Genomic DNA, 10,185 nt, shown 5'->3' on the forward strand with positions numbered 1-10,185 from the left:
CAAATGTTTGTGTATCTTCACTGAACTTGACATGAGTTTTCAATGTCCCAGCTATACAGTTACTTGTTTTAGATTTTCCTTTGCATTGACTCTTCTCAGAAATGCTTGCATTTTGACTGGAATGTGTGCATTTTTAAGATAAAAGTTCTTACAGGTATATTGCAGGTTTTGGTGAATAGGAGAAGAGCACTTTTGTGGAAGGGTTTTGGGCTTTGCTAATTCCTTGCAACCCCACAAGCTGGTTCTCTTGAATTGAATCTAAATGTCTACATTGGGAAGTTCCAGCAAGATGGAGACATATGACACAGATTTCTACAGTGTCTTGGGTCATTCAAAACAGAGGCGGCTCCTTCTTGCCTCTTCATCTGTGGATGGGAGTGGGGATGGCGAATGTTTGGTCTCCTCTCTGGGGTAGGGATGGAGGTAGGGAGTATGAGTGATGAAAGAAGAGGAAAAAGGCAAGAGACCATCCAAGTTTTCATAACTCACTCCCTGGTGTTTGAAAATACCCTATTTTATTATTTTCTAGAACTGATTTCTGCAACATCTATTCCGAGAAAAACACTAGAAAGAAATAAGTAGTTCCTTTGCATCAGTTAACCCCTTTGTTAATATTAAATCACTTAGTCACTTCTGTGGGGAATTAAAGAGGTTGATTCATGGCGATGTGACCCTCCTGTTACTTCTGCTTCCTTTTTCCCTCTTGTATATCAAGACTCAGAGCCCTTGGGAAGGGCCTTGCTGCACCCAGAGGAGAACCTGAGAGGAACCTGTAAGTAAACTTTCAGAATAATCTTGACTTTGAAATTGTTTTTTTTTTTTTTAAGAAAAAATTAAGTATTAGAAAATTGGAATAAACAGATGAGACCAGAGGAAACTTGAAGTCCCTGTTTCTATCCCTGACAGTTTACCCATGAACAGAAATGGCAGAAAAGAAAGCTTTTGTTAACAATGGTCTGAGGGATCTGAATCCCTCATCTCATGGAGGACAGGAGCTTGAGCATCTTCTTAGCAGAACAGCTGCATGGACTTGCGCCACCCCGGGCTTTTGAAGAATTGATCTGTTAGCCAAGGCTCGGGTCCAGGAGAGGAACAGGACTGGCTGTGAAAGGGCTGCCAGGCCTCACAGACAATGCCGAGCCAGACTGAATTGTTCTGTAGACGCTGCTCGGTTTATCCCGATAGCTTTCATTAATCTTTCCTTTCTTGTGTGAAGGTTGCTTTCAGAGAGGAAGGTGTTCGCTGGCTTTCCCAAGGCAAGAGCGATGAAAACAAAATGATGAGGAACTCATTCCACCTCTCGGCGCTGCTCGAGCTATTTTGGCAGGCTCAGAGAACAGTGTGTTCCCAACCAATTTATGAAGTTTGCAAGAGTTTGAAAAAAAAGAAAAAAAGAAAGGACAAGAAATGCTCCATTCTCCTCATGTCCCCCTCTGGGGGCTCCTGGGCGGCTGCAGAATGCCAGCGCCCAGGGCGGGCTCGGCCACTCTCCTTTGCCTTCCTTCCAGAGACTGTGGGCTAGAGGAGCGTTAGAACTGAGCTTCTCAGCCAGCCCACGTCACCTCTGCGGTCTCCAGCGAGGTCAGGGGAGCAGGCCAGGCCACAGGTCTGCTGTCTCCCAGCCTCACACTTTTTTTCTATGCCTCCTCTGCCCTTTCTCCAGATTGCCTCTAGAATGAGATTCCCACCAAGCCCTGAAGTCAGCGAGAGGCCGATGGGTGCAGATTAGGTTTCCGCAGGGGATTAGCAGAACGGGCTAGAGGAGCAGAGAAAGTGCGTCAGCAGTGGGCCTGGTGGGCAGGCGCCAATGGAGCTGTTCTCCCTTATTGGAGATCTTGTGATATCAGGCCAGGCGAGTGCTCCCCATGCAGGGAAGGAGGGGAGAAACAGAACAACGCTGAGGTGCTCATCACCTGCATCGGTTTCTCTGGCACTTGCAAAAGCAGAGAGCCTGTGTGTTTCTGTCTGTCAGCCCCAGAATGGCACTGGTGACATGTATACATCTTCAATACCCTTCCATCCAGAAGGCTCCCAGGGTGGGCCACTTCAGAGGCTCTAATGGTTTTTGTCATGGCCATTGATTGGGCCTCGTATCTGAAACAATGATGCATACCTTGCACCTCTCGAGTTAATCTGGGCCCAAAAGAATCACAGGACAACACTGGAATGTTCATCTCCCTGACACCCCAACAAAGTGGGTAAACAGAGCTCTGGGGCTAGGGGCTGGGAGCTGGGAGCCCATGCCCTCCATGCCAGGGCTTTTGCTGCAACTCCTGACATATACGCCCTGGGAAAGACCATCGAATCCATTGAGAATGCACCTCTGCGCTAGTGGTTGCTGGCGTGTGCAGGTTGATGGAGGAGCCTGGCTGCTTCTGTTTCCCATGGCAACGGTTCAGCTCTGCATGGAAGCAGGTAATTGTGGGCTCAGGCTTCGTACACAGACCGCACATTCTGCATGGCTCCCTGCTTGGATCAAGTGCTTCTCATCACTGCCCCTGCTTCTTAACTTGTTCCCTCCTACCTGCTGGCTCAGACAGTAAAGAATCTGCCTGTAATGCGGGAGACCTGGGTTCGATCCCTGAGTTGGAAAAATCCCCTGGAGGAGGGCATGGTAACTCACTCCAGTATTCTTGCCTGGAGAATCCCCGTAGACAGAGGAGCCTGGTGGGCTATATAGTCCATAAGGTCGCAAAGAGTTGGACCCGACTGAGCGACGACTAAGCACAGCAACCCAACCACACAAAAATGACTTTCATCCCGCGAAAGAGAGATGGGTCCTCAGCGATAGTCTCCTGTGGACTACAGCTGTGGGTTTCTGGCCCCAGGGTGTGGTGAAACTGGAGTTTAGGGGTAAAGGCAGAAAAGTGGTCATTATTTTGGGGATATTGCTGTTGATAAAAGCAAAGAACAGGAACATGGTCATGGGGAAACACTGAGTCAGAAGATAAACATTGTTGCTAATAGAGGCACAATACAGGGGAACCACAGGTTAAAGGGATGGGTGAGACTTTTAGGTCCTGCTGAAGAAGCAATGGAGAGGGGGTGCTCAATCCAGTAGCATAAGAGAAGGGAATAAAATAGGGCTGGAGATCTTTGGGCAGAAATAAATATTCCCAAGGCGTAAAGAAAAACCTTTATGCATGACACTGGAATCTGGCCTACAGCATGATTTTTAAAAATGTCTCAGGGGATAAAAAGAGAGAAAGGCAATTCAGATGACGGGAGAACAAGCAGGATAAGAGGAGGAGAAAGGCAGGGCAGAGAGAGGAGGAAGAAGTCAGGTGCAGATTCCCTAAAGGCCAAGGATTGCAAACTGATGACCAGTGTCCAAAAGCATTGTCAGACTATTTAAAAGTAAATTGAGCTAACTTTAAAAAAAGACAAAAACTCAGGAGATGCTACCCAAAGGAAATGAGATTTCTGGCTTCTCTTGAAAAAAATCAGAAAATCTGGCTACACGGGGTCTGTGTACAACCTCGAAGAAAACCTGCTGGGGTGGGACTGCTGCTCTGGCAACTTCAACTGGGGCGTGGGCATCATAACCCCCCAAGACCCACTGCCCCACACCTCTGCCCACCCCAGGAAGTCTCTATCTCCTGATTTCCTTCACTCTTTATGGTGCCTGTCTGACCCCTGCAGGCATTTGAAAACTTCAGTGCTGCCCACGGGGCCCTAATGCCCTAACTCAGGGAAAACCCCGACCCTGACCTCCAGCCCAACAGAGAAGGCAGGGCCAACACTGAATGCAGCTCTCATCCCCTGACCCTGGGAGAACAAGTGCCTGGGAACCTGGACCTCAGACCAGGATGGGCCCGACTCCTGGCTGGAAATCCGTTGTCGGCTCTGGAGCATTCAGCTAGTTTGTGCTGGCAGAGAAGGGCGGAGGACACCCAATGTAGATGACAAGGCAAGAAGAGCGTACACCCGCGTTGTTGAATATGCATTTCATGATGCTTGAGTGATTGGGGTTTTGGGGATTTGGGGTTTAAGTTCAATTCAACTTAGAAACTACTCTTTGAGGATCATGTGAAAGAGAATCTGAGAAGCTTGCCTATCCTGAATCCTCAGTACCACTTAAACATGAGATAGAATTCTGTTTCTTCTGCTTGTTCACTGTGTGACTTTGGGCAAGTTATTCAGCCTCTCTGAGCCTGAGTTGTGTCATCCAAACCATATCAATATAATCATACATAGCTGCTGTGAAGATTGGGAATAATGTATTTCAGATGCCATAACAGTGGCCAGACTCTCGGTAACAACCTGATCACTATTAATATTATCTATTATTATTACTATTTTGCTTGTTCCTCTTTTCTAATTATTTATTTAGTAACAGCTGAAGGCAAATTTGGTATGTGGGAAATGTGATACTCTGTTGCTTAGGAACTCTGGTAGGGATTTTAAAATGGGCTTCATGAAGAGTCAGAAATGAGATGTTGATGGAATGGGGAATGTGTCACCCTGTGGCAGCAAACTGGGGTCTGCCTCCCACCTCTGCCTCCAGAATTGGAATGGCCTTGGCAAGTCCAGCAGCCTCTCTGGATTTTCATTTGCTCATCTGTGGAAACCAGCTGGCCAGGTGTTAGTCATCTAGAGCTGTGTTGTTCAGTACACAGACACCAGCCACATGAGACTATTTAAATTTAAATGAATTAAAACTAAAGTTAGGAATGCAACTTCTCAGTTGCACTAGTTCTAGGTCAAGTGCTCAGTCGTCACGTAGGGCCAGTGCTGACCACGTCAGACAGCTCAGGTACAGAATATTTCATCGTCACTCAAGGTGCTGTCAGACAGTGCTGAATTCTAGAGACCGTGACCCAATGTCCGGTCCTCAGATCAGCAGCATCAGCACCACCCGAGACTTGTTAGGAATGTGGGCTCAGGTGCCATTCTAGACATTTGGGATCAAAATCTGCGTTTTGACACGACTCCCCCAGCAATAACATACTCAAGTTTAAGAAACTCTGACCTATAAGATTTCTTCCAGCTCTAAAAATAAAGTTGAAAAATCTGGTATCTGCCTGAAAAAGTCTTTGAGAAAAAATAAGCAACCGGCTTGTCCAAATCCTGATTCCCTGTTTTTTTTTTTTTTTTTCTAAAAAGAAAGGATTGGGGCCATTGGAAGAAAGATGAACAGAATGACTGTACCTCTGCAGGACCAGAGGATAGAAATGAACAGACGTCTATTAATAAAGGCACCATGTCAAATGTCAGTCCTGGGAAGGCGGGGCAGTCCAGCTCCTGCCTCTGAGCCTCCCATCCAAGGTGTTCAAGCCTTGCCTAAAGAGCTTCAGAGAACAGAGGTTCAATTTTCTGTGGCAGCAAAGAAACAAGAAGAAACGGATTGCATTTACTGGGTACCTTATCTCCAGGGCATCTTAACCTGCTTGTGAAAGCTCCTCTCAAACCTCACCAGGAAGGAGCTCAGGCATGTCTTCTATTCAAGTAGGGAAAATGAGGAAGAGAGATTGGTGAAGAAATCAAGGCCACATTCAACAGTGATGGGAAGGGCGGAGTGGAAGACCAGTCCTGGGCTCGTGGTCCAAAGCTCTCCCCTGTGGCTTGAGATATTAATATAAATAGGAGGGAAGGCATATGGTCTCTTGCTGCAGAAAGTTTTGGTGTCTTTTGGTGACGTGCTGTTTTCAACCCCAAAACAAATGGGAATAATATTAGATCTGTTGCTTGTTAAGAAAACATGTGCCTCTTACAAGACAAAATTGCAGGCATATATCTTATATAATTGTTATTAGATTTTATTGGCAAATGTTAAAATTTTAATGGATCCATAAATCTGTTTCTCACTTGCAGAGAAATCTCTTTATTAAGAACAAACTGTACAAGGATAAAGGCAAGAGAAGGGGAAAACAAATGTAAAATATGCATTATTAATTTTTTAGGAAGCAAGCAACAGGGTACCTCGTAAAGGATATTAGAAAACATAAAACAGCTGGGATTTGTGATTTGCTGTAGAGAAAAATCTGCTGATTTGGGAAACATGCTTACAGGGACAACTGTGCTGTGCTGTGCTTAGTCGCTCAGTCGTGTCCGACTCTTTGCCACCCCATGGGCTGCAGCCCACCAGGCTCCTCTGTCCATGGGGATTCTCCAGGCAAGAACACTGAGTAGGTTGCTACACCCTCCTCCAGCAGATCTTCCCAACCCAGGGATGGAACCCAGGTCACCTGCATTGCAGGCAGATTCTTTATTGTCTCTGCCACCAGGAAAGCCGAAAAGGTCAACTATTTTGATGCCAAAAAAAAAAAAATTAGCAGTTAGAGATGGGTTTGTGATATACAAACAATGTCTTAAAAGAATCACTGACAGGAAGTGTGATGAGTTTCCAGCAGATGGAGTGAACTGAGCACCCTGTCACACAACAGAGCCCAGAGCCTTAGAATCTGGGCATGGTTCAGGGGGACAGGGAGATCTGGCCTGAATCCCGCTGTGCCACCTGCTCTGTGTGGTCGCTGACACATTTCAGGAAGCACTCTGGGCCTCAGCGTCCATTATGTGAAATGCAAAGAACATCTGTCCCCAGAAGCTTCAGAGAGGATGCAGAGAGGCTATTTGTAAAGTGCCCCTAGGGCACAAAAGACAATTAATACCCATTAGTGCACCAATTACTCACATAATGGTTTGAGGTCAAATCCAAAGCCGTAAAAAAAGAAGGCACTGGGGCCAGGCCTAGGAGGAGAGGCGGCACCTCCCAATGGCACTGGGGCTGGGCGTTGTGTGAACTGCCCACCTGCTTACTGCTGGCTGATCAAGTCCTCCTGCCCAGCAGTGAAGCAGGGCTGACTCACACTGGCAAGGCTGGGGACGGTTCAGGAGCACAGGGGCCATACAAGATTTCTGAGGGTCAGAGAGGCGTGGGTATGGAGTCGGTGCATGGGAGCACTCAAAGTGTGTGTGTTAGTCGTTCAGTCGTGTCTGACTCTTTGTGATCCCATGGACTGCCGCCTGCCAGGCTCTTCTGAAGTCCATGGGATTCTCCAGGCAAGAATATTGGAGTGGGTTGTCATTCCCTTCTCCAGGTCATCTTCCCAACCCAGGGATCAAACCCAGGTCTCCTGCATTGCAGATTGATTCTTTACCATCTGAGCCACCAGGGAAGCATGGGATCACTCAGTTCAGTTCAGTTCAGTCACTCAGTCATGTCCAACTCTTTGAGACCCCATGGACTGCAGCACGCCAGGCCTCCCTGTCCATCACCAGCTCCCAGAGTTTACTCAAACTCATGTCCATTGAGTCGGTGATGCCATCCAACCATCTCATCTTCTGTTGTCCCCTTCTCCTCCCACCTTCAATCTTTCCCAGCATCAGGGTCTTTCAAATGAGTTGGTTCTTCACATCAGGTGGCCAAAGTATTGGAGTTTCAGCTTCAGCATCAGTCCTCCAGCCTCCAAACTGGCATGAACTGAGCAACCTGAAATGAGAAAATGACTCTCTTTCTGGGTTCAGGCAGAATGGGGTTAATGTAGGGCAGAAATGAGATGGGGAAATAGGCAAGTTAGGAACAAGCCTGTGGAAATTTCTCCAGCAATAATATAGAGGGCTTGCAGCTCTTGGCATGTAATCTGAATGGGAAAGTTCATTGTTGCTGTTGCTGCTGCTAAGTCGCTTCAGTCGTGTCTGACTCTGTGTGACCCCATAGACAGCTGCCCACCAGACTTCCCCGTCTCTGGGATTCTCCAGGCAAGAACACTGGAGTGGGTCGCCATTTCCTTCTGCAATGCATGAAAGTGAAAAGTGAAAGTGAAGTCGCTCAGTCGTGTCCGACTCTTGGCGACCTCATGGACTGCAGCCTACCGGGCTCCTCCGTCCATGGGATTTTCCAGGCAAGAGTAGTGGAGTGGGGTGCCACTTTTCACTGCCAGCCTCCAAACCAACCTCCAGTTCTGAAAGGAAGCAAGCTTAGGGGAAAAAGAACTGTTCTTTTGCTGGTTACCCTTCTAATGACCATTTACTCCCATCCGCTTTCCTCCAGATGGAGTTAGAACACCCTCGTGGGGAGGATCTTGAATCTCCCCGAAGGCCAGTCCCACATGGTACTGCCCCTTCTTCAACACAATGTCTCCCCGTTTCTCTTCTCTGCACAGAACTTTCCCGTTCAGATTACTTGCCAAGAGCTGCAAGGCCTCTATATTATTGCTGGAGCAATTTCCACAGGTTTGTTCCTAACCTGCCTATTTCCCCATCTCATTTCTGCCCTACATTAACCACATTCTGCCTGAACCCAGAAAGAAAGTCATTTCCTCATTTCAGGTCATGCCCTCCAGCCAATGCGCAGACACTTTTCTCACATGGTGAGTGTAATTCACTGGCTGGAATGATATTAAGCTACTCCATAAATCCAGCCCCACAATAGTTGATGTGAAAAGGGATTTATTTGAGAGGATTTAATAATTGATCAATGTCTTCATTAAAATTCCATACATACAGTATAATGCTCATTAGATATTTTCATGTCAATCAAGAGAGCTCAAATTTATTTTATACTGTTCCAAGTGAACCCAAGGCTCTCTGAGTGCCTCATGGACCTAAATCTGCATGACTGTCAGGGCAGTAGCAACCCCTTAGCATCTTCATTTTATTATGCCAGATCTGGGAAAAAAGAAAAGATGATTAACTCAGTGACAAATTATTCTCATTTTCCTTATAAGATTCTCAGGAGAGAGCTGAACTTGGAGGGTGAGAGCTAGGGAGGGAAGGCACAGTGTCACAGAGATGACTACATCGGTCTCAGTCCAATGCCACGTTTGAATTTGGATGCCTTCAGTTTGCTCTTTTTTGTAAAATTAGAGCACAAGAAAATAGATGATTATCTGAAAGTGATCTTACTTCAGTTTGTGGAAACTTCAGCCTGTCCATCAACCTAAGGTTGGTTTCAATTAATAAGACCCACGGCACAGTCCCACTGCTCTTAGCAGTGAACAGCCACTGCCTAACAAAGTACTGCAGAATTTGGGGCCTGAGAGTAAACCAGCATTTCCTATTATTGTTCAAGTATCTGCGATCAGCTGGGGGCTGAGGACTGGCTATGTGATGTGTGATGTGGGTATGTGATATGTGATACCCTGCTTCACATATCAGGCACTGGCTATCGGCTGAGTTGATGGAACAGACTGGTCATGTGCCTCTTGTCATTCAGCAGTCCAACCTGTATAACAGGCAGAATGACCCCCTACCCGGAGCCCCAACCAAAGATGTCCATGTCCTAATACCTAGAACCTGTGGCTATGTTATCTTTTCGTGGCAAAAGAGATTCTACATGTGTGCTTGAGTTAACGATCTTGAGATGGAGGGATTATCCTGGATTATCTGGGTGGCCCCAGTATAGTGACAGGGGTCCTTACAAGAGGAAGGCAAGAGGATCAGAGTCCTGAGAGAAGACATAAGGATGGAAGCAGAGGTCGGAGAGAAAAGAGGATGAATCATTGCTCTCTCTGAGATGGAGGAGAGTCCAAGAGCCAAGGAATATAGGCAGCATTATATATTGGAAAAGGCAATGGAATGAATTTTCCCCTGGAAACTCCAGCCTTCTGGACCAGTTTTAGAATTCTGAAATTTAGAACTGTTATGAGAATAAATATGTGTTGCTATAAACCATTAAGTCTGTGGAAATTTGCTATAGCAGTAGTAGAGGCAAAGTCGGACACGACTGAGCGACTGAACTGAACTGAACTGAACTGAACACCTGGACTTGTTAACAAGGGCTTCCCTGGTGGCTCAGACAGTGAAGAATATGCCTGCAATGCAGGAGACCCAGGTTCAATCCTTGGATTGGGAAGATCCCTTGGAAAAGGGAATGGCAACCCATCCACTCCAGTATTCTTGCCTGGAGAATTCCATGGACAGAGGAGCCTGGAGTCACAAAGGATATATAGTCCATGGAGTCACAAAGGATCAGACATGACTGAGCGACTGACACTTTCACACTTTCATAAGCCACTAGCTGTGGAAATTTGCTTTAACAGTAATAGAGGCTAATACACTTGGACTTGTTAACAACAAGTTCGTAGCAGGTTTCCAAGAGAAGCAGCAGGGAATCATAAACTCAGAAGAGACACACTGTCACTTCTGCCACATTCTGCTGGCCAGTGCTGTCACAAGGCCATCCAGAACTCAAGGGCTAGAGAAATAAACACCACCACTGGATTCTATTTCTCTCACCTCTTG

At 46.6% G+C, this 10,185-nt stretch overlaps 1 protein-coding gene across 2 annotated transcripts in view; it reads left to right on the forward strand.

Moving 5' to 3' along the window:
* Positions 1 to 735: 735 nt before the first annotated feature.
* DCSTAMP (dendrocyte expressed seven transmembrane protein) overlaps positions 736 to 10,185 on the forward strand; it is a 33,255-nt gene continuing 23,805 nt past the window's right edge. For both annotated transcript variants that reach the window (XM_014477890.2, XM_070382822.1), the window contains exon 1: positions 736 to 772. The gene's annotated coding sequence lies outside the window, so the exon portion shown is untranslated. The remainder of the gene's footprint in view (positions 773 to 10,185) is intronic.

The sequence above is a fragment of the Bos mutus genome, chromosome 14, assembly GCF_027580195.1.
Source record: "Bos mutus isolate GX-2022 chromosome 14, NWIPB_WYAK_1.1, whole genome shotgun sequence".
Lineage (NCBI taxonomy): Eukaryota > Metazoa > Chordata > Mammalia > Artiodactyla > Bovidae > Bos > Bos mutus.